This window comes from Psammomys obesus, unplaced genomic scaffold (assembly GCF_907164565.1).
Source record: "Psammomys obesus unplaced genomic scaffold, mPsaObe1.curated_primary_1811, whole genome shotgun sequence".
NCBI classification, from domain to species: Eukaryota; Metazoa; Chordata; class Mammalia; order Rodentia; family Muridae; genus Psammomys; species Psammomys obesus.
In genome coordinates, this window is record NW_026585894.1 from 10990081 (window position 1) to 11015376 (window position 25296).

The window sequence follows — 25296 nt, forward strand, 5'->3', positions numbered from 1 at the left end:
ATACAGGGTATACATCAGAAGTAGAAGACAAGGAACAGTAAAGGAGCCTTCCACAGAAGACTTCTGAAAAACTCTACCCACCAGGGTATCAAGGAGAGACACAGACTCATAGCCAAACTTTGGGCAGAGTGTCAGAATCCTTATGGAAGAAGAGGGATATAGAAAGACCTGGAGAGGACAGGAACTCTACAGGGAGAACAACAGAGCCAAAATACCTGGCCCCAGAGGTTCTGGAGAGACTGATATTCCAACTAAGGACCATGCATGGAGAGGAACTAGACCCCCTGTTTAAAGGAAGCCCATGAGCTGCTCAGTTTCCAAGTGGGTTCCCTACTAAGCTTACAGGGTTTGTCCCTCACATGAATTCAGTGGCAGGCTCTTTCATCACCACCCTCTGGAGTAGGTGCAGCCTTTCCAGGCCACAGAAAAAGATGATGCAGCCAGCCCTGATGAAAACTGATAGGTTAGGGTAAGATAGAAGGTGACTCCCCTTATATCTATCCTCCTCTATCAGGTGACGAGGGAAAGATTATAGAGGGAGAAAAGGGAGGGTAGGTCGGACTGGGAGGAGACAAAGGTAGGGGCTGCAGCAGGGATACAAAGTGAATATATTATAATAAATAAATATATAAATAAAATTTTTAAAAAAAATTTAAAAAATGGTAATAACATATTGCTCTAGACTAAGCTTGCTGGGAGACTGGCTACTGCAGCAGGGGTGGTATCAGAGCATCTACTTTCAGATATTCAACTTTCATATGTTTTGTCTCCCAAAAATTATACACATGGGAACAATTTCACCCAAAATGTTAAAATTAAACATTATTTTTTCAGCTATCATCAGTACAATCCCTAATGTGTTTTCCTTTTTATTATTTTGATTTTTTTATTAATTACACTTTATTCACTTTGTATCCCCCCATAAGCCCCTCCCTCCTCCCCTCCCGATCCCACCCTCCCTCCCCCTTCTTCACGCATGACCCTCTCCAACTCCACTGATAAGGGAGGTCCTCTTCTCCTTCCTTCCGCTAATGTGTTTTCAATAGGAAACAAACAAACAAACAAAAAAACCTAATGAACAACAGTATCTACCACTAGTCGATAGTTTTACCTGTAACTTCTAAGTGTAATTCTTTTAACTGGATGTTCTCCAGCACTAAAAAATGTTTATACTGGCAAAATTTATGCATAGAAAATGTTAATTTTTAAACTTAAATTAAAACTTTTCTGTTTGTATTATGTAATATCTTTTCCAACTAAAATCAGTTATTTTATCTTCAAATTAACTCATTGTCTACATTGCATTATAAAACTAAAAAGCTAGTTAGTTTTAACAAAATATACCCTTCTGTTTATCCAAGGATATTATATATGAGATCATATTCACTGAGTCATATGTCATATATCAGTTATATTTTACATTCTTTAATTTAAAATGGCATACTAGAACTAAAATGATTTAAAAGTGGATAAAATATATCACTGTTATCCTTTTTTTTTTTCAAAAGCCTTATTTATTATCTATACAACATTCTTCCTGCCCACCAGATCTTACTATAGATGGTTGTGAGCCACCATGTGGTTGCTGGGAATTGAACTCAGAACCTCTGGAAGAACAGCGAGTGTTCTTAACCTCTGAGCCATCTCTCCAGCCCTATTACTGTTATCTTAATCTGATATTTGTTATCTATCAGTAAGTATTCCTTAATTTCTCTGTGGTTTTGATAACTATACTAAAATATGTATTCATGTTTTTTTATTTAAAATTTAAGTCTGATATTCTCAAAAGTAAAACAGATTTTCCTAATTAACTTGACATGAATTATGTCTTTTCCAATTAAACTATAATTGAACATTTTCAATTAAATTGATTCAGAAAAGTACTTTCAAACTTTTATATATAAAGTATATAATAAATTCAAAGCAGTTTATTCAAATTATCATTTTAGCAAACATATGTATTTTATTCTCTTAATCTTTTGTAAGGGTAGTTGGTTAAAATAAATGTCCCCAAATCAAAGTATAATGAATCCCATAGTCATTTAGTAAATATTGGTAAAGCCATTCTGATAAGCTTCCTAGAAATTAAAAACATCAGTCTCTCCAATGCATCATTTAATGCATCATGGGGTCCTTTGTTTTCATGAAATAGAGATACTACTACTTATTTTAAATGTACTGCTATCTATTTAAGATGTGTTAATTTTGGGGGGTTAAGTTTATTTATACTTTATTGAATTCTGCCAGCAAGAATAACCTACTATTACACAGGTAGAATTGATCGCATATTATCACTTACAAGGAACAACTGTGTTTTATTTCTATCATGAATGTGAAATAAGTGTTTGATATGATTTTGAGAAACACTTTGCTTGTCTTAGGATATTGTTCATAGTTCCCTGCATAGTGGCATTCCATCGATGCACTTTCTTTTTTTAAATTTTTTATTAATTACACTTTATTCACTTTGTATCTCCCCATAAGCCCCATCCTCCTCCCCTCCCAATTCCACCTTCCCTCCCCCTTCTTCACGAATGCCCCTCCCCAAGTCTTCCTCTCCTTCCTTCTGATCCTAGTCTATCAGATCTCATCAGAAGTGGCTATATTGTCTTCCTCTGTGGCCTGGTAAGGCTGCTCCCCCCTCAGGGTGAGGTGATCAAAGAGCAGGCCAATCAGTTCATGTCTGAGGCAGTCCCTCTTCCCATTACTATGGAACCCACTTGGACACTAAACTGCCATGGGCTATATCTGTGCAGGGGTTCTAGGTTATCTCCATGAATAGTCCTTGCTTGGAGTATGAGTCTCAGGAAAGACCTCTGTGCTCAAATTTTTTGGTTCTGTTGCTTTCCTTGTGGAACTCCTGTCCTCTCCAGATCTTACTATTTCCCACTTTAAGATGTACTAATTTTTAAATCATTGAAAATGACATTAGTTAAAGATTTTTTTAGTTCTGTCTTCTATTTTTTCATTAGTCCATACACAATTAGTTTTATGGATATATAAATGTATATAATGTATTTTGATCATATTTACCCATTATCCTCTAACCCCATCACTTCTGTTGATCTTCTTCCTCTTCTCCAGTAGTCCTCCTTCTATATTCATGTCTTTAAAGTCATTTTAAGAGAGTTTAACTACATAGCTGATGTTGGCCTGAAACTTAAAATACCCCTGTGTTGGTATAATATTATTGTGGAATGTACCCTTGTTCATTCAAGTGCTGATTTCTCTACCCCACTCTCTGGTTTCAATCCGGACATTGCATTGTGATGCTTAGAATAAGCATCACCTGTCTCAAGTTGTGTAAACCTGCCACCATTCGTTCTCTGTGTTGCCAATAAAAAAAAAAAAAACTAGCCACTGCTGTGCAATGGGGAGAATAGGGTGGGACATCCTGGTCTGGAGGGGAGAAAAAGGAAGCAAGAGAAGAGGAGAGCAGGGGTTGGCAAGAGAGGACTTGGAACCATGTGGAGAGATGAACCAGACCTAAGATATGACTAAAAGCAAGTATAATGGGTGAAATCTGAATGGTAGGAAATTCTACGGGCTTGCCCAGCATTGTGCTCTAGGTTAATCAAATAAATCCTAATCTCTGTGTCACAATTTGGGTATACAGCTGTTTCAGAAATAACCATTGTTTAACTCCAGATAAATCAATAATAAATATTAATAACCCACAACACCCCTGTTTCTGTCTTCCAAGTACTGGAACTACAGTCATGCACATCACTTCAGACTAAGAAATGGGTTTTGATAACAGGCCACTGTGTGGTTTTACCTTGTTTCTTAGATACTCATTCCATTCATTTTTAATAATTTACTTGAACAAGTTACCTCAGTTCTCACACCTGTAAAAATGAAAAAGGGCTATGAATGTAGCTCAGTGACAGGGCACCTTCCTAGTATGTGCAAAGCCTTGAGTTCAATCCCCAGTGGAATGAAGAAAGGGGGAGCATTAGAAATAAGTCATCCTCAGAGTTGTGCACTAATCAGGAGAAAACGTATTCATGTTCACTTAGGAGATGCACTTACAGATAATTCTTCTTTTCACTTCTACTCATTATGAACCAACATATGCTATTTTATATTCTTTAGACCAAATGTCCAATACGAATAATTTAATGATAAAATCTTAATATTTAGAGGCAAATACCCACCAGAAAATTTATTTTCATTTTCATATATTTTCTGTAGAGATGTAGTAGGGTGATGAATTAAAGGCATTTTAAACATAAAATGTATTTCATTAGAATGAATTATGTAAAGGAAGTATAGTAAAATAGTAGCAGAAGTAGACAGAAAATTGTCTGCCAAAGACTTTGTTATTTTTTCTAGTAAATCAACAAGTTAGGATGGTATTTTACTTTATTGCATAATAATAAAGATGTGATTAAATTACAATTTATAAACATAATTAAAGTATAAACAGTTACATATTCACTACATTATAATAATGACAGCTTTGTGTATATGTAAACTTATGCTAAATTTCAGATTATAACTTGAATACAAATGTGCAAGTAATGTCTACCATTTTTTAAAGTGCTTTTACATGGCAAATTACTAGCAGAATGATATCAGGAAAATCCAGAAAGAAAGAAAATGGGGATAGGTTGTTTTTTTTTGTGAAAGGTACAATTTTATTTGATTACCATTTGCATTTCAGAATATAGCAGAAACCACTATGGTGTAATGTATGTTAACTTACGTACACAGCTTTTCAGAGTGTTATGTTGGGACAATTGTGGTGATGCACAAATACTGTACTTACTCAGTGTGGTCACTATGTGGCAGATGCACATCACGCATGCAGCCTTTTCTCCATCTTGTACTGTGGCTAGATTAATCCCAGGTCGGGAGAGGGGGGGGTAGAAAAAAAAATCACTTTGAGTGAGGTAACCCAGACCTAGAATTATAAACATGGTATGTATTCACTTATTTGCTATAAAGTATAGGATAACCATGCTCCAATCCACAGACCCAGAGGGGCTAAATAACAAGGAGGATTCAAGAGGGGAGGTTACATGAATCTTCCTATGAAAGGAAAATAGATTTTGTGGGTGTGGATGGGAATAGGAGGGAATCAGGTGGGGTGGAAAGAGTATTGGGAGACATAACTGGAATTGGGCAGAATTTGGGGGTTAAGTAGAAATCTAGTGCAATGTAAACTCCCAGGAAATCTACAAGGTGGCCCTAGCTAAAACTACCAGTAATGGGGGATATGGAGCCTGAACTGGTCATCTCCTGTAACCAGGGAAGTCTTCAGTAGAGTGACTGGGACGTCAACCCAGACACAAAACATTTTATCTACCATTTGTCCTGCCTACAAGATGTGCAATGGTAAAGGTGGTAAGGAACTTGTGGGAATGGCCAGCCAATGAGTATTCCAAATTGAGACCCATGTCACAAGAGGGAGCCCATACCTGACACTGCCTGGACAGCCAGGAACCAGAGGCTGGATAGCCTAGGATATCTGAAGTTAGAGACCTAGGATAGAATCAAACATTGTCAGAAAAAAAGATCAACAAAATGTTCTTAATGATACTCTCCTATACTTGTAGTCTGGAGCCTAACATAATCACCATCAGAAAGCTTCACCCAGCAACTGAAGAGAGTAGATACAGAGACTCACAGCCAGACATTAGGCAAAGCCTGGAGAATCATACAGAGGAAGAGAAGGAAAGATTAGAGGAGTCAGAGGAGTCAAGGAGAGCACAAGAAAACCCATAGAATTAACTGAGCAGGGCTCACAGGAGCTTATAAAGACTGCAAAGACAATCAGGGTATGACCTAGGTCCTTTTCATATATGTTATGGTTGTGTATCTTGGTGTTTTTGTGAGACCCCTGACAGTGGGAGTGGGGACTGTCCTTGACTCTTTTGAAATCTTTTTTCCTCTTTGTCCAACCTTGATATTAGGGGGTTGTCCCTGGTCTTGTTGAAGCATGATATACCATGTTTGAGTAATATTCCTGGGAGGCCTGCCCTTTTCTGAATAGAAATGGAGGAGTAAATCTGGACAAGAGGGGAACTGAGGAGGGACTGGTAGGAGAGGAAGAAAGGGAAACTGTGGTTAGAATATATCACATGAGAGAAGAATAAATTTTTAAAAATCTAAAGTGGGACATTAAAGGTTCACAAATGTGGTTTAATTGTGAAAACAGAAAGGGGTTGTGGGTATACTTATGACAACAATACACATAGCAACAAACCAGGAAAAATAAATCTGGAGTCTGTCTTTCTCCCAAAGACAGTAGCAAATTCTTACAATCTCTGAGAATTTGAGACATGACCTTGTTTGCGGTCATAGTCTATTATCATTAATAAATTAATGTTTATTGGTGCAATTACAAATATAAAATAATATATTATGATACAATGCAAACTATCTATAAAAACCTATTCCTATGCCACTAAACAGTTTGTATCAAACATAACAAGGAAACAAATTCAGTGCCATCTACATGCATGATATTCCAAGCACAATATTAAGCATTCCATTACACAAACTCTCCCAAAATTCTGAAAGGTAAGTGTTATGCTTACTCCTCTGTCACAGGTGAGAAGGCAGGAAAATGGCCCCAAATCACTGAACCAGTAAATGCCAGAATTTGGATGAAGATGTAGGATTTATTTTGTATTAAATTTCAATATTTAAGTATTAAAGCACAGCAATTCAACAGTGTGTAGGTATGCCTATGTATGTATTTTTCTTTATTTGGCTATACAATGCGTATTTCTACACTTCCATATGAATTATATGTTTGAATTTGTATGCATGGAAGTGTGTGTGCACATTCATGTGCCTTAAAGATGTCTTAGAGATGCTTCTGGTAATTTCCATGCCTACATACATACAGTATAGTCAGTTAGGTGGGATTAATAATTGTTGCTCTCTAAAAGTTAAAAACAAAGCCACATTAAAACTCATGAGTTTATTTTAAAAGTTTGTATGTTCATTTATAAGTGATTGGAAGTTTATGTTTTCACAATATAAATCAACATATGTCTGTGTATATGCAAGTCTGATTCTATTTGTAGCATGAAGTCCTGTGTTCATCTATACACCCATTTTGTCATATATATATATGTGTGTGTGTGTGTGTGTGTGTGTGTGCATTCATCTATTTGATGTAGGCTTAGAATTTGTGTACCATTAAATGCTTAGGAGACCATATGTAGAGCACTATGGTAGAGTATGAGTATGTGCATCAACATGTGTAAGTGTTAACATGTAAGGATATAGCTGTATATGTGTGCAATTACAAATATGTGCGTGTTTGCAAATGTATTTTATGTATGTTACTTTTAAATATATATATGTATAACTCTTCTTGTTTAAGAAATGGTCTGCCTAGGTATTTAGTGTGAAAATGTATGGTATCTAAGTGCATATCTGCATTTACAATTATGTTTACATAAATGAGTGCATTTACAGAGCACTACATGCACATGTTTATAAGATTCTTAGTGTGTCTCTATCCAAGCTGGTACAAAAGCCTGTAGAGCTGCATTTGAATTCTTGGTATCTATCTCTGTATGTATCTATGAGATTTTATGTCTATGTGGACATGCTTTGCTGACTACCTATATTCATCAATGTAAGCCTCCCTGTGTCTATGCATCTGTGTATATACAGGATATGTATGCATAAAGTATACTTGCCAGGAAGTCTCTTCATTTATATCTAATAACTTGTTACATGTGTGCTCCAGTGTTTATGAATTTATCTACTTGATGTACATCCATGTGAATATCCGCATACCTATGTAGGTACATTTTTGTTAATACTAATGTGTCTTCATGCAAATTAATGAAATTTATAACACAGACTGAATCTGTACATGTACGTGTCAATGTTTATGTCTCTAGACTGGCATGTGAAATGTGATAACTGAGGGTGTACGGGGATTGTGGATGCCTATAGAAGGTATATCGTGGTCCATGGATTTGTTTTTTGCCTCCCTCCCTCTATGGTATAAATGTCCATCAGTGTTTCCATTATACATATAATTATGGATTAAAGTGCCCATGTGTATCTTTGAAGCCATGCTACATACTTTCAATGTGGTTGAACATATTTCTATGTCTGTGAACACAGGTTTTAATAAATACATATGCTTCTGAGTGTATTTGCATATCTCTGTGCTTATATAGGTATATATTTCTGGATCACTGTGTGTGTGTAAACTGGTGCATTGTGTCCTGCATATACACCTCTGCCTCTGTAGACATTTCTGTGTCATCTCTCTATATAGATATGGGTGTGTACAACTTTGGTTCTCTGTATATGCATGAGTTTTTTGTGAATCTATTTCTGGATATCTATGTACCTTAGCATATTCCTTTTGTTTCTTTATTATTATTATTATTTATTAAAATTTATTCACTTTGTATCCCACTGTAGCACCCTCTCTCATTTCCTCTTGGTCTCACCCTCTGTCCCTCTTCCCCTCTACACCTCTCCCCTAGTCCACTGATAGGGGAGGTCTTCCTCCCCTACTCTCTGACCCTAGCCTATCAGGTCTAGTTAGGCAGCCTCACCACAGGGAGGTGACCAAAGAGCAGGCAAGCAAGTTTATGCCGGTGACTGTCCTGCTCCCCTTACCTAGATGTCCCTCAACCAAAGCACTCTGTGTCTTGGTTTTCTCATCTCTAAAACATGAATAATCTCACTCTAGCCTGTCAGGTCTCATCAGGACTGGCTTCATCTTTTTCCTCTGTGGTCTGACAAGTCTGCACTCAACAGGTGGAGGTGATCAAAGAACTAACCACTGAGTCCAAGTCAGAGACCTGCCCCCCTTACTAGGGAACCCACATGGAGACTAAGCTACCCAAAAGCTATATCTGAGCAGGGGCCTAGGTCCTCTCCATAGCATATTCTTATTAATCTGAATGAGTTGCTATAAAAATGTTTGTCTACATCCATTTTTGTTAGCATTCTTGTATCTGTATATGTTTATTTGTGTAGTTTTGTTTTTATGGATGTGTATAGTCATATGTACGTAACTCTGACCAATGTATCTGTATGTACAACTCTCTATACATATTGTATTAGTATGCACGTATGCATATAAAAACTCCTCATGAATCCACTTTGTCTTATTGGTGTGTGCACATATAAGTGTTTATGCATCTCTGTATATACACACATATATACATATCCATAGGTTATGATTTCTGTGCATTTATTTGTGTATATGTTGTTTTAATAATAAACAGAACTTTTTGTCTATGTAAGCATGAACATTTTTATGCATTTTTAATCACAAGTATGCCTGTGTGTGTGTGAGAGAGAGACTCAAAGCATATGAATGCCATATATAAATGGCTAAACATTGCTAGAGTTTCAGTGTAGTATGATGAGTTTCATCTGATGAAATGACTCTGAATTTGTCAAATGTGAGGCAAGTTGCTGTATGATGTCACATGGATGTTGTGGATTACATCTCTCTATCCATAGCTTTTTTTCTTCATTGTGGTATGTGTCATGAGACTAAAAAGACCTTGGACCTAGGCTGCACATGGAGAGGTTAATTTCTAGGCTGATCAGTACATCTCTATATGCTAAGGCAAGGCTAGATATGGTCTGGCAATTCAGATAAGGTAAAGTGAAGCAGTGGTAAAGAAAATCCCTCTGCTGATAAAGTGGTACCTTTACACTTTAGAGTTTAGAGTAACAAATATTCATGTGGGGTGGCTTTATGATAGAAAGGTGACTCCAAGTGTTATAAATAATAATGAGGCCATTTGAATAACTAGTTAAGTAGTAGAGCCTATGAGTGAAATTCTTGTGATTCTGGTCTGTGCCTAATCAGGTATGTGTGAAGTTATGTTTTCTATTAAAGGAGTCAAGTGCATTTGGCAGAGGTAAAGCCATAGATTTTAGGTTATCTTGTATGAAGTATGAGTATGTAGCATGAGTATAGTATGGTGTGAGGTTAGTGTGTTTTCTACGGTGCCATAGCTTTTATGATGATAATTTTCTAGATGTGCTCAAGTGCATTGCTAGTGATATTCACTGACTCTAGAAAATGCCCTCACGGTTAAGGACAGATACAGATGTTTGAGTCTACACACTGGATTCCAATGATTCTATGTTTGAGAAAGCTAATATTTGCACTTTAGACTGTCTGCTTTATGTAAAATTAATCTTTGTTTTAATAGGGATGAGGGGTTGGAAAGATGGCTCAGAGCACTGGTTATTCTTCCAAAGGTCCTGAGTCCAATTCCCAGAAACCACATGATGGCTCATAACCATCTATAATGTAATTTAGTTCCCTCTTCTGATAACAAACAAATAAAAAGGATGAACTACCTTATGTGTAGGGTTCTTGTATATAGTATATCAGTTTCATGCCTCATGGGGCAAGTTTGCAATATGTAGGTTAATTCTAGCTGTGGTATGAAGTTTGCTAGGGTTTTAAAGTGTTTGGTTGAATAAGTTTGGGATGTGACAGAGTCTTGCTATGTATTTTAAATTCAGTTTAAATTAAGACACAATTCTTTGTGTTGTGAGGCATGTCATTATGAAGTTGGATGTATCATGAATTGTAGGCCTTTTGTTAGGTGTCTGCTCATTAAGTTTGTATAGTATGATATGTTTGCCCATTATAGTGTATGTGTCTTATTACTTATGTATTAGAACCCTTATTACTATTTTCATGTGTATGTCGTACATTTCAGATCACATATTGATGGGGCATGATGTGAGGCTGTGAAGAAATTCTGCATCAGAATGTTGTAGAATTCTGTACTGTTTAGACAACCTAATATAGGCTGAGTCTTCAAACTATGATTTGGTCCTAGGTGTTTCAGAGTGAGTCTCGGTACAGGTGAAGGTCGAAAATATGGCAACTGTGGAACTGTGGGAGTATCTATGACTTCTGATATTTTGTATATTGTGGAAGGCATAGTTTCTTTGGAAAGTTTTCCAGGGTAGTATTGGGAGTGAGCATGTACACTACAGAGTCTGCCCAGAAGGTGAAACAAGAATGCTTGTAGGGTAAAACTGGGTTGTAAAAGGTATGACTGGTAAGTTACTGGTAAGTTATTGGTAAGTTACTGGTAAGTATTGATTCTGTGGGCCAAGTCTGAGTCATATAGCAATGTTGTGTAGAGAAATATATGGTTTCCTTATAAAGCATTTACACTGAATAGTGATTCCATGTACCTTGAGGTTATTCTGTACATGTATCTTCAATTTTGTTTATCACAGTTTTTCTGTCTACTTATGATATCCTACATATAAATATTATAAACATATTCCATATATTGTGAGATGCCTGTCTTGTGTGTCAAGACAAACTGTAGATGGTGCTATATGTTTTGGGCTATTCTTCCCAAAGTAGGATGATTGTATGTTGTACAGTACATCTGTCTTTTAAAGAGAGAAATTTACATTGTATAACTTACCTGTGACTTATAGGTAATGTTTTGGTGTTAAGAGATGAGTTCAGATAGACATAATAGGTTCCCTGCAGGCATTATAAAGTGTTTTTATAGTGCTCTGAATCAAGATTGTGTTTTAAGGTGAATCCACCTGTTAAGATAATATTGGGTGCGTTCTAGTGCAAATCTCCACATTTGGTTAACTTTAGCATTGTGAGGTAGGGCTGTGTCACTTTCATTTATTTTTGAGAATTTTATACATTCATATAATGAAGTATGATCATATTGCCTTCTATTTCTTCTCTTCGACACCCCCTAAAGTTGCTTCCAGCATGCTCCCCTCACAACTTCATGTCTTCTTTGAGATAGGGTTGTACGCCATGATGGAACTATACGCTGGTGGCCTTGTGTAATGAAGCATGTGTGGAGTATTAAATTGGTTTTGATACTGGATGGTTAATGTAGTATTTATAAAAGAATTCACACATTATAACACTCAAACTTTCAGGCATCACAGGATATTGGGTACAGTGTTTCTTGGTGCTGTAGTGAGTGCCGGTGTGTCTGAAGTTCCAATCATTGTGGTACATTAGGACGTAGCTACTGGCTTTGTGTCAAGTTTCTGCATTGTGGGATTACATTGTATAGAGGGGTGAAACAGCATACTTTTCAGAATGAATTTGAAATTTGGGTAAACTATGCAACTGTAAGGCAAGACTGGGTTTTTGTTTTGTTTTGTTCTGGAGATTGGAGATTGTTATGTTTTTACTTCTTTTGGTTCTGTTTGGAGTTTGCTGTTTTTATGTCTTGGTTTGAAGTACTAAAGAGGGAACTTAGAGCCTTGTATACATCCACATCCATCAAGTGTATTTTGTGTGAAATGTCTTAGAGCTGCTAGCCAAAAAGTCGGTAGGAGAGGCAATCTGTATGCTTGAAAACAGGAAGTGCATGCTGTGTGTCTGCCTGTTATACAGTATGTTTTGAGAAACGTTTCTAAGTTGCTTTGTTTTGCTGTATAATTCTAAAGAATCTGTATTTTTGAGACTGTTTATGCATTACAAGACCTACATAAAAGTTTTAGGAGATGGTGTACACTACAGATTGTGTGCTTTGATGCAATTTGGAATACTGTGTCACATTTCTGCATGTTGTTGGTAGAGCTCTGTGCAACTTCAAGGTTCTTGATTATTTGAAGATTACCTAAATCATAAAACTAGAAGGCATGTCTAGACATTGTAGAACATGACCTATGAATTAGCACTAAAAGAAGGAACATCATTATACTGTGTTTATATTGTGTTACAGTTATGTTTTCTAACTGAGTACAGATGTTCAGTATAAATTTGGGAATCATATTGTAAGAGCATATAGGGGTAACTCTTTTTTCTGTGTTATACACCCATGGCTTACTGTATATGAATGGACTTTACAGTGAAGGTCTGTGTAGAGTGGATATATATTCTAAGTGTGTCCCTGTGTTGTGATATATAGAAATATATGTATTCTGAGGCTATGGTGAGTATTTTCAAAGAAATGTGTGTGATCAAAGGCAAGTGTGGATGTTAAACAGAATCTCTGGGTGTTGTCAGGCCTATCTGTATCTTATATTCCACTGTATGGTGTCCAGAATCTCTCCATCTTATGGGACAAGTGTTAATGTCATATAAATGCTGAGTTGTGGAGTGTGCCCAATATTGTAGCATGTATCTTAAAGATGCTTCTTCATTTTGATTCATTTTTGTTAGTGAAACAAGCAGTGCTGTTGGATGAATCCAAGTGTCACTATATAAGTTTGGATGTTGTAGGGCAATTTTAGGTTTTATAGCTAATTCTTTGTTGTGTGGCTTTTGTATGCTGTTCACCGTTTGTGTTTTAAAACAGGATATGATTTGAGGTCATAAAATCATGTGGGGTTCATGTCTGAGTACTGCTGCTTTAGTCTTTTCAAACCACTTATTGTAGTGAGATGGGGCACACACACATGCCACCGTGTATATGTGGAGGTCAGAGGACAACTTATGGGAGTCAGTTCTCTCCTTTCACCATGTAGGTTCCAAAGATCAACCTCAGGCTCTCCAGTAAGTGACTTTGCCCACCAATCTCTCTCACCAGCTATGGTAGTTTCGTCTTTATGACTTAGAGAAAGTGCAAGTTCATGCCTAAAGTCTGGCTGACATGAGAGTCTGTACAATTTGCAACAAACCTAACAATGAGCCTTCCAATAGTGAAGCCTATCTAGGCAGATTGTGTATTGGATTTGTTTGTATGTTTCAGTGTTTATGCATTGTGGTAGTCATCAGGAGGCTATATTGGTCAAAATATTTTTACAGTTACTATATATGTTATGAGGAGATTCTGTGTCTTTGAAGCATATAAATGTGTGGTTGTTGTGTGTATATATTGTGAGATCAGCATAGATCTTGCGGTGTGAGTTTCTGTAAAGTGGAGTGCTGGTATCTAGCTTCACATGAGATTCTTCAGTTTGGTTTCAATCCTTTCTGCTCATTATTGGCAAATTTTTGTTAAAGGTTCAAGATTTTCTTTGATAAGTGTCTGCATTTAGAATAAAGTTTGTTAGGTGAGGATATATTCTATCTTCAGGAGGTGGTTTACATGACTAGTTGTATGACTAAAATGAACAATTTAAGTCTGCTTTGTGGGGGCAGTATGAATTTCACTAGGTTAGATGTAGTGTGCAAGGTATCTTAGTTGGTAAGGGATAATCTTGTGTCCTGGGCAAATTTGATGTCAAAGGGTAAATTATCTATACTGCTGTATGTGTTTAAGTCTTACAGAGGGAATTGCAATAATGCACATTATATGTTTATGAAGTTTATTAAAGGCTTTTTTATATGTTGTCCAAGATTTCTATGTAATCAAGGGCAAATGTTTGTGTAGTAAATGCAAGGTTTATATAGGGATGAGGTATAGGGAGAGATAGTATATGACAGAAAATGCAACTATATAACTGTGCTGTGTGGTCCATCTGAGCAGGCTAAGTCTTGACAGTTGGGGGAGTCCAGGTGTTGTGTGTTAAGCCAAGGTCTGGAAAGAATTGGAATATTCTTTCCAATATGAAAAGAATGATACTTATATATGTTAAGAGCTTTGTTTCAATGTTTTTCAGCATTTCAGACATTTATAAAACAAGTTTGGATAAGGTAGGGTGGAAAAGGTATTTTACAGTGCTTGTCTAGTGTTGTGGAGTAAATCTGTCTTGTTGCTGTTACTGTTGTAGTAATTATTACTATATTATGTAATTTCTTCATGATGAATCCTTTGTGAACTTACTTAACACCTGTCAGTAAGCCTGTGTTCTTTGAAGCTAATATTTTATTAGAGAGGCAATCTGTATATTGTGGGATTAACTTGGCAATTTGGGAGAACATCTGCTCATTTTGGGTGTTATGAAGCAAGTCAATATATTACAGGCATTACATAGCAGTTTACTGTAGAGTTTTCCATGCTTTCCCCAGTTCCTACATTCCAAGGGCAAGTATTGATATTTTTACAGCAAAATATTAGGTTTTGTAGTCCATGTGAAGTTTGTGAATAGTGTCTTGGATGTGAGCAATTACTACATATTGTGGGGAAAATTCTAGATTACTATTGAAGTCTAGTTGGATGGAAGTTTTTGAATATCTGATGTTTCTGGCTATGCATGGCAAGCATGTTGTTATAGAACAGATCTTAATCTCATGTACTTCTCTGAACGTCTCAGGGCGAACTTGGTCAATCAAGTAGAGTGAGACTGAGTTCTGTGAAGTTTATGCATCATAGCACTTTATGTGTATTTTCTTCTGTACTTCTTTGTTGTTGCTATTGTGGTGGTTTATTGTTTAATTGGTTTGGTTTCAGACAGGCTCTCATGCATTCTAGGTTAGTTTTGAACTTGCTTTGTAGTTCAAGGATGACCTTGAACTTTTAATCTTCCTTTGTCCACCCCCTGAGTGCTGCAGTTATAGGTATACCATACACAGTATTATGTAGTGTTGGGAAGGAAGCCTAGAAACTCTTGCATTCTACCTACTGAACTATGTCCTCATCCACTGCTCAGCTACATTATAGTACTTTTGTATAATAAGCTGGTTTTAGGACTAGTGAATGATGTCTGATGATTACGTGTATTATGGGGCAAATCCAAGCAATTTGAAAAAAAAAGTCTAGGTTTCAAGAGGTAAGTTTTATTTTGATGGATTAATTTTATTTGCATAGGAGCATTTATTAGGTGTGTTATATCAACTCAATAATCATTTGTAACTATAGAAAGTATCTATGAATTATCCATGTTTTTATGTAGTTTCATTGTAAAGAAGGTATTTTTTAGAAACCAGCCATTATTTTTAGGAATAATAAAAGCCTATCCACATACACTCCTGTTTGAGTTCTCTGGAATGAGCCTAGAGAGTCTGGGTGATAGCAAGTCATGCTGGGCATGACAGTGTCGGTCTCTGTGTGTCACGTGACTCTGGATGTTACGGGTTGAGATATTATGTAGGTTGTCCAGTTTCTTTGTGTTTTGAAGATATTTTCTGGCTAAAGTAGAGTATTCTTGTGCCTTGTTGGCTGTTTTCAGATTCTTTGGTGTTTCTTCTGATTTTGTAGAGATAAGGGAGTATTTTGTGGAGACAACCTGTACATTGAAAGTAAAATGTCTGTGTGTGCATGTATTGCAAATCAAGTGTTTGTGTTATAAATTTTATTCTCTGGTTGGCAGGCTAATCTGGTATTTGTGGTGTGACTGTGTAAAATGTGAATATTTAGTCATTCCAGTGTATGTTTTGATCTTCTGAATTATATCTAAGTACTACAGAATGTATCTGTGCATTGTGTCTTTTGTAGAGTGTGCTCCTATGACAAAAGGTACGGTAAAAAGAAGTTATTTTATGTTACCAATCTGCATCCTGTAGTGAGATACTATTGATTACAGGGAACTGCTCCATGCTCTATGGTACATATAGCTGCTGAGAGTCAATTTACAGGATAGAAACAATGACTGAGTGAGGGGAAATATTTCTATGTATGGGATATGTACATGTGCATTATGAGATAGCTACTGCATGTTGTCCAATAATGTTGGAGTTCATGATAAATCTTATTGTATAGCTAGGCTAGTATTTCACTAGAGCAATATATTTCGATACTATGAAGAATCTGTGTGTTGTAAGGCAGGCCTTAGTTCTGTGACTTATGAAGCTAATCTGCTCCTTGTAGCAAGATTTATGTTGTGTGGTGACTTGTATTTTGGATAAACCTATATGCTGTGGATTATTTCAAGGATTTTAATACTTGAGTTGTAGAGCTAATGTGGTATTCTATGCTGAGCACACATACATATATATGTATATGTATTGTGGAGCATTGTAAGAGCATTTGGCAAAAATGAGACGAATCATTATGAGGAAGAATTTACATATTCGTGCACTGTAGTGAATGCATTACACTGTGTATCTAGTGGTATGTGGTGCGTATAGATGCTATGCACATACGGTGTAGTAGGTACATCCAAATGTTGTGGGCTAAAAACAGTCAATACAGATGGAGTGGTCAAAATATGGGTTGGGATAAGATTGTGTGCTTTATGAGGACACTTTGCGGGGAAGTTTGTTTTTCATTTGTTTAGGTTGAATCTTACCATTATTGTCCAGGTTTGTTCATAATAATAACAGTAACAGTATCAGCAGACATGAATGACAACAATTCTTTACCAGGAACTGTTTTTAAAGAGTTTATAAGCATTAACTCATTTGTTCTTCTTAACAGTTGTATGGCACACAATCATTGTTATTCTAAATTTGTAAGTGAGAAAAATACACAAAGAGGTCAAAAAATTTCTTAGGTCATAAAATCAATACTGATGTGTTAGGGATTCCAGCATAAGCAGTTGGAGCTCTGCGTTCAAGCTTTGTAATAGAGAGTGGGTCTAACTGTTGTGCACAAAGATTTGTGTTCTTTCTGTGTTGAGCTTATGTGAGCTGAGGCTTGTCTTTGCTTTGTGTCATACTGGGCATTGTAAGATGGGTTTTTGTACTGTAAGAATGGTTTTACTTTGTGTGAGTTTGGTTGTTTAAATGCAAGCTTGAAAGTTGTATGATGGCTTTGTATGTATGTTGTCATGTGATACAGATGTAGGACATTTAAGAACATCTGTGCTTAGGAGGATAGCTTTGTATGGTAGAACTTAAGTGGGTCTTAAGTAGCTCTCCTTAAGGCTACAGAAAAAGCTTGGTGATTACAAGCACTTGCTGCTATTGCAAAGGATCCATGTTCAATTCCAAGCACCTAAAAGGAAGCTCACAAATGTCTGAAACTCAGGATCCAGAAAATCTTAAGTCCTTTTCTGGCCTCTGTGGTTACCAGGTGCACACACACACACACACACACACACACACACACACACAAACTTTCAGGTTTTGTTTTTTTTTTTTTAAGAATGTGTGGTAACAAAAAAAGAATCTGTGTGGTATTGGGTATGTGATCATATATATGAGAATTTTTTAAGGTAAATAATATTTATGTGCAAATAATTAGATATGAAGCATATAGTTGTTTATGAATCAAGAATAAAATAAGAGTAAGTAAATGTGTTATAGGAAGGGGCTCTGCATTAAAATATGTGCTAAATTTAGGAATATGAATTTAGAAAAACATCATTGTGAATATCAAGGAAATCCGCATGCTTTGTAATTAATAACTGTGTATAATGTGGTCTTTGTCATACAGTATATAACTGTAAGTTCATGGTATGTATATATATGCAACATTACAAATCATTGCTTTATGGGGTAAAACTGGGTATTGTCCATATAGTCTGTGTGCTGTGAGGTGAATGTATACATATAAAGTAAACATATACATTGTTTGTTACATTTCTTAGTTCTACTGTAAATTTTCACATTGTGAGTGGTATCTAGTTTAGTGTGCTCTCTGTGATCTATAGGACATCAGGTATTATGGAGTGCTTTCCATCTGCAGTAGAGTATTTCTGTACATTCTGAGGCTAATCTCAGTACTGTAGGAAAGGACAAATCTATGTTGTTAAATGATTGTAGATGTTTAAAATAAGCTTCAGTAACAATGGTGGGGTAGAAGGTGATGGTAATGCAAATCTTACAGTTCTTAGGCAGCAGGCGCTGTACTATACTGAATATAGCTCAACTGGTATTTATTTATGTTAATCCTTCAAAGTAGCTACCATTGCCATCTTTGTTTTGCAGATGAGTAAACTAAAGAATAAAGAAAAATACTTACCTGTGGCGATACAATTAGTAAGGGATGGGGTCTGGAGGCAAGCCCAGGAAGCCTGCGTCCAGAGGCCTTGCTCTTAATTGATACCAGGCTGTATCTATGCTGTGGGCCAGAACTGTAGCTCAATGACATGGTAATTCATGTCTGTCCTCTGTGATGGAAATTGTTGCAAAGTGGAGTTAATACATGCATTTTATGTTTACATGATATGAGGTGGTTATTTGCATTATAAAATAAGTGTTATAATGTAACTCTGTATAGTGTAGAACAAATCTATGCATCCATAGGTTTATCTATACATTTTAAGATACATATGTTGTTACTGAGTATATTATAAGGTAAGTCTGTGACCTGAGTAGCTTATCTGTACATGTAGGGTGCATATCACTGTTTGAGAGTATTTATATGAGCTATGAGACAAGTATGCATATTAATTGTAGAGTCTATGTATTATGATAGAGTTCTATACATGGCTAGGCATATCTTGTTTTGTAGATAACAGTGAAGCTGACTGCATGTTTTGTAGTAATTCTGAGAGTCTGTTAAAAATGGGTTATTGGCAGATGGCAATGGTGGAAAACTCCCCCTTTCAATGGACTAGGAGAAGGGGATAGGGGTTAAATGAGAGGGAGGGTGGGATTGGAGCAGAGTTGAAGGAGGGGCTTCAATAAGAATATATAATGAATAAATTGTGAAAAAAAATAAAAAATAAAAAAATGGGTTTAGTCCTGATGAGACCTGATAGGCTAGGGTCAAATGGAAGGGGAGGATGACCTCCTCTATCAGTGGACTAGGGGAGGGGCATGGGAAGAGACAAGGGAGAGAGGGTGGGATTGGGAGGAGATGAGGGAGGGGGCCACAGCTGGGATACAAAGTCAATACATTGTAATAAATGATAATAATAAATATGTTTAAAAATGAGTTCATGTATTTGGGAGCAATGTCTAGACTGTAGAACTACTGCAAGAAATGTTTATTTTTTTTTTAAAGATGATGATGTATAAAAATGTGTTACTATTACAGAAGTCTGAGCATTATGGCAGTGAAGTGCTGTGTTCTGAGATGTGTTTACATGTTATAGTTTACATTTGTACTATAGGATGAGTGTTGATACTGTGGATCACCTTTGTGATGGGGGCCAGGGAGAGTGCTAGACTACCTTAGAGAGCAATTCTATAAATCTGAAAGGAGATTTGGATGATGTGGCACAAATGAGTACCTATTAGGCACGTGCTACCACTTTAGGTTTGCATTGTATGTTTATCATGAGATGAACTGGTGTGTATGTATAAAATAAGTATGTGTATAATCTATATAAATGTATAAAATAAATATATGCATTAAATTAAAATCATGTTTAAGAAGGCATGATCTATGTGCTTCAGGTTATACATCTCTATTGCTATTTGGTGGAGTTGAACAAGGCTCAGGATTACTGGAATTGTCTTTGTACCATAAACTTAATCTATGTTTTGTGGAGTAAGATGTAAAAGGAGTCTGTGTAGTCTGAAATAAGCCTCTGTTCTATTGAAATGATCTTGGTTATGAGGGATTTATCTGTTTGTAAAAGGGGGAGTTTGTCATTTGGGGAAGTTATGTGGTGGCAAGGGATTTAAGCTGTGTTGTGTATTTGTGTTTAAGCAGGAAGTCTGCATTCTATGGAGTGATACACTGTGCTGTGGACAGTCTATGTTCTATGCTGAAGCTTTTCATAATGTAACAAGAGTTACATGAGTGTTGTGGGCAAGGTCACGTTTTCTTGTGAAGGTTAGTGTAACATAAGTCTGTTTCACATGAACTTCATTCACCAGCAGTTTAGTTGGTAGAGCACACATGGGGAGTATTATGTATCTTAATGGGACTATTATGCTGTGGCATGAGGATTGCTGTGAGGAGTACTTAAGTGTTCTGTGAAGAATCTGTATGCTTTTGAAAGAATCTATATTATATAAATTAAGTCTGCATACTTTGTATGTTCTGGATAGTGTCTGTATGATATGAAAATGAGCTATAATGTTAAGATTTTCTTTGTTTTACAGGCACTGTCTTCATGGTGAGGTAAGACTCACCATGTGGTAGAGATAAATGTCCTTTAGCTTGGTCTCTGTGTTGAAGAGAACCTGTGTGCATCTAAAAGAGCTCAGCAACATGGAAGGTGTCCATGTGATAAGGGGCAAATTTTTTTTGCTGTGGTGTATATTAATGAATCTCAGGGGAGTGCTCCATTATGCTGTAGGTCATCTGTGGGCTACATGGGAAGAGGGTCTGCATTCTGTGGAGGTAAAGGCTTGTGTCTCTAATTTGGATGAGTTCGTTGTATTGTGCAGGCACAAGTCTGGTTCCAGGCAATTTTCCTTTGACACCTACAAGTAACAATAAAGAATACCTTTTAATGGTTCACATGTACTATTTTTCTAAATGTGCTATTATTTTAATTCCAATTTTACAGCTGAGGAAGCTGAGGCACAGGAGGACTGAAAAATTGTCGTATGGTCATACAGCTGACAACAAAGAGATGGAGGTTTGAAACCAGGCCATCTGTTTCCTGTAACCAAACTATAAGAATCCCTTTGAGCCCTGAGGATATTTGGGACTGTACTAATTGGGAAAACATCATGGTCACTTGTAAGACTATCGACTGTGGCAGTGCTGGAAGGGAAAATAAGAGAGAAAGCTCAACATATTCTGGGGATTGAAAAAATTGTAATGCTCAGTCTCAGTACAGGGAGAAAAAATTGACATCATGTCTGTGGAATACCTCTTCCAGCCACTGCTGGCCCCCAAGATCCCTCCCAAGGCCTAACAGCTGCATTCTGTCACTGCAGATGAGCCAATGTGCATGCCCTGGTGAGTTCCTGTTACCAGGGAAACCATCCTCCAGTCATAAACAAATCACAGCCTAATGTGGCAAGTCAGGAAATGACTAGAGCTATGTCTGTGAGCCAAATGTATCCCTTGCAATAACAGCAGGCAAAGAAAGCAGCCTGCTACTCACCCTCCTTTTCCTTCCAAAATCAGAAAGGGCCAGTGGCTGTTGTTAGAAGTCAATAGGAGGTGGAAAAAGCTGTGTGTAAGGGGTACAACAGAGAATAGCAATGATTTTTAACTGTCAAATACTTCTGTTACTATTTAACTTATCTCCTACTAAAAGCCTCCCATGTTTTGTGTCTTAACCCTTCCACTTGTAGTAAAAAGAGATGGACCACGCAATGTTTTTTCTGTCTTGAAAAGATAATGACAGTGGTAGCATGTATTGAGATTCCAAGATCGTTTTACTGCCAGAGACATAATTGAAAACATTTCTGAATTTCATACATTTCTTACATTTCCCTGTTATGTTCCTCTAGAAAATTCCAGTAACCAAATCCACTCAACTTTAATTCTCTATATTCCTAAGGAACAGAAAAAGTATATTACCCCTTATAGTATTTCCTTTTAAACACACAACTGAACTGTCAGGATGATCAAAAAAGAGTAACACATGGAACAGTGTTCTATGTCATTTGATTCCTCAACTTCTAATTTGTAAAAAAAAAAAAGAATAAATGAAGTAAGATCTTTAACTATTTAACTTAAATATATATATTAAATGTATATATATATATATATATATATATATATATATATATATATATATATACATATATATCCTGTTTGAAAATCACTAGACTGTATACAGCTAGGATTCTTAAAAGGCAAAAAGCACAAACACAATGTTTTAGCAGGCTGTTGAATGTGTCAAGAAGGTAAAATTATTACTGTGGAATGTAACCATCTTGAATAGAAAGAAAATGGCCAAACTGTGGAAAGCTACACCCTACCTAGTGGGAGAACAGCTGTGGATATTTCACATCAGTAGAAGGTTGCATTATTCAATACGTAATGCTGAAACTATTGGTGACCTATTTGGAAAAAAAAAACACACACAATTAGATTCTATTTTATAATATTTAAAGTGAAGTCTATACAGATTGCAGAGTTAATTGTCAAAATAAATTAATTAAATTTCTAAAGAAATACAGGTGAATTTATATGTGGAGAAACACCTTAAAAAAAGAAAACACAAAAACCAACTGACAGATGTAGGTATTTTAAAATATAAAGTAGTAAAATACCTTCAAAATTACCATCATAAGTGACAAAGCTGAACAGACAAGTAATGACTTGAAAGTAATGTCTTTTAATCACATATGATAAAGAAATTAAGCAAGATGACTTACTAAGGAAAGAAACTTGAGACGGATTCATACCATTTGGTCCACAGATTCCACAGCTGAATTTTTTTTCTAGGAGGAAAATAACAGAAGGAAACACAATTTTTATTTATATGGAAATACATTTCTTAAACCATTTACAATGGCAAAAAAGCACATTTAATATTTGGAGCTTAGTAATACTCCCAAAGTGATAAAATTATTCATTGTCTAAACACATTTCTATACGATATTTCAAAATATGAGAAATTGCTTACAATATATACTTAATGAATAAAGCAGAATAATAAGATTCATCTGATCTTTATTTTGTATTAAATATATATTTCTATGCATTTAAGTGAATATATGTAAAGAAAAGTTACTGACAGCAATTATGCTAAGTTTATGGCATTGTACATAATCTTCATGGTCACCTTTTCTTTTTTCCAAATTCTCCACGATACTGTATTTTTGTAATAAAAGAAGAACCAACATTTTAATGAGATATTTTAATAAGCATATGAAAGCTCTGAGAGTGTAGAGAAGAAAGTCTAGGAACAAAGACCATCAAACGCAAAGATTAAATAGCAATGGACGATTACACAAAATCAACTCATTATCCCGCACAGCATGATTCCAGCATCACTTGCATGATAGGATGTATGGAATTTCTTCCACAAGATGGAGTCCTGGAAATTTTTCTTCACTACACCAGAGAATAGTCACATGTGCCCGGATGCGTCAGTCACTCTTTGCCGCAGTGCTTTGCTCATGCCCCCTCCCTCTACCTTCAACATCTGCTCCCTTTCCCTGCAAAACATGCCCCCAGCAGACATGTTCAACTTAAGGGATGGCTTATCTTTGAAGACTTTCTAATAAGCTTTCCGTTCTCATATTGTACTCTGAGCCCGGTTTCATAATCTAACCCCAAAACCAATCTGTCTATCCTTTTTTTTTTTTTTAATTTATTTTATTCCTTTTAAGTCAGGTGTCAAAACCAATCTAAATTCTAAAGAAAATTTAAAATATATGACTTCACCTTTTTTTTCTGTTATCTTGCCGTAACCAGCATAAAAGAGCACATACAATATCAGGGATATTGAGACGCAAACAGAAACACTGCATCCATAGGAATCTCTGCTACAGTCTCACATTCCTTTTCAAAAAAAAAAAAAAAAGAAAAGAAAAAGCACCAAAAACATTCTATTTTTACTGTACAACATGGCATGCAAAAAGCAAATGAATTTTTAAAATGAAGGTACAGTCACAATATTTGTTATTTCTTTTCTCATGATTTTCACCAAATTTTAATCTTCCTCATTCAATACATGTTCATCTCTCCTACAAAGCAATCAGTCTTAATATTATTACAGCCGACCTTCTTCATTTCCTTTCCTACACAGACATGTCACGGCACCATCTTCTTAATTAAAAACAAGTGGAATACAGTATTCTATTCTCCACTGTAAAATATTTTCCCCGTGTTCGCCACACACCAAGAAAACAAACCAGATCTGAGAATACCTATAACTATTATTTCATTATGTCTAATTCAGATATCGTAAAGCTGATACATCATTTTAATATCTTCAATAAATTTTATTTTGAGGATATCTTTTCAGATTCTCAATTTATGTGTTCTGTATTTCCTTCTACCGCGTCTTTCACCATTTAGGAAGCAAGCCTTAAAGTAGGAAAAGTGACCACAAAAATCTTTAGAATATAATCTATTTTCTTGATGCTACGGACTAGGCAAATTCCTACACAGTTCTATGCTATTCTGTTCTGTCAAAATGTGTCACTTGCTTTAAAAAAGCATAGCCTTAGCAACTATTTTATGAGAGCTACTTACCAGTTGCGTGCTCTCTGTCTCTCCATCAGCTTCCGAGGCTGTCACACTGAAGGAGTGGGAGGGGAAAGCAGCAGCGCAACAGCCTCTTGAAAATAAACTGCGCTGTGAAGAAGGGATTAGCCCAAAGGCAAGAAATAAAATGCCTCAAGATTCTTTTTATAAATCCTCACAAACATTAGATCATACTAAATACTGTACACTAAAATTCATATGCTCATCAAAGGACACAGTATAATGATTCAACTTTGGGCACAGACCATACTTAAATTACCTTAATTCCAGTGGAACCCCCACAATATCATGGGCTTTTGGCTCTCCCGTCTCCTAGCAACATTCTCGCATTAATACACTTCCCCCCCCCACAATAGTGCTATTAGACATCAGAGAACACTAACAAGGTCTAGTTTCTGCTGAGGACCACTACTACATTTTGTTGCTCAATATACATTCTCCCCTGGATATGCAATAAGGAAAGAAAGTGAAGAATTCAGTAAGAAGCCATCAACAGAAAAAATTACAATACAAATGGCATTCCACAGTAAAAAGCAGATTGACTCACTCTGGTTCAAGGTAGTTTGGGAACAAAAACATTTAAAAACGAATAGAATAT

The 25296-nt window shown here is 36.2% G+C and overlaps 1 protein-coding gene across 5 annotated transcripts in view; it reads right to left on the reverse strand.

The window, feature by feature from the left end:
* LOC129671012 (melanoma-associated antigen 1-like) overlaps positions 1-24746 on the reverse strand; it is a 212236-nt gene extending 187490 nt beyond the window's left edge. The window contains exons 1-6 of one of the 5 annotated variants that reach the window (XM_055599651.1): positions 24687-24730; positions 23874-23990; positions 22859-22924; positions 22460-22540; positions 5424-5487; positions 4772-4837 (exon numbers count right to left, since the gene is read on the reverse strand). The gene's annotated coding sequence lies outside the window, so the exon portion shown is untranslated. Of the gene's footprint in view, positions 1-4771; positions 4838-5423; positions 5488-18641; positions 18821-21646; positions 21703-22459; positions 22541-22858; positions 22925-23873; positions 23991-24686 lie in introns of those variants that run through there. The other 4 variants (XM_055599653.1, XM_055599652.1, XR_008719286.1 and 1 more) reach the window with 4 other exon arrangements.
* Between the last annotated feature and the right edge of the window lie 550 nt (positions 24747-25296).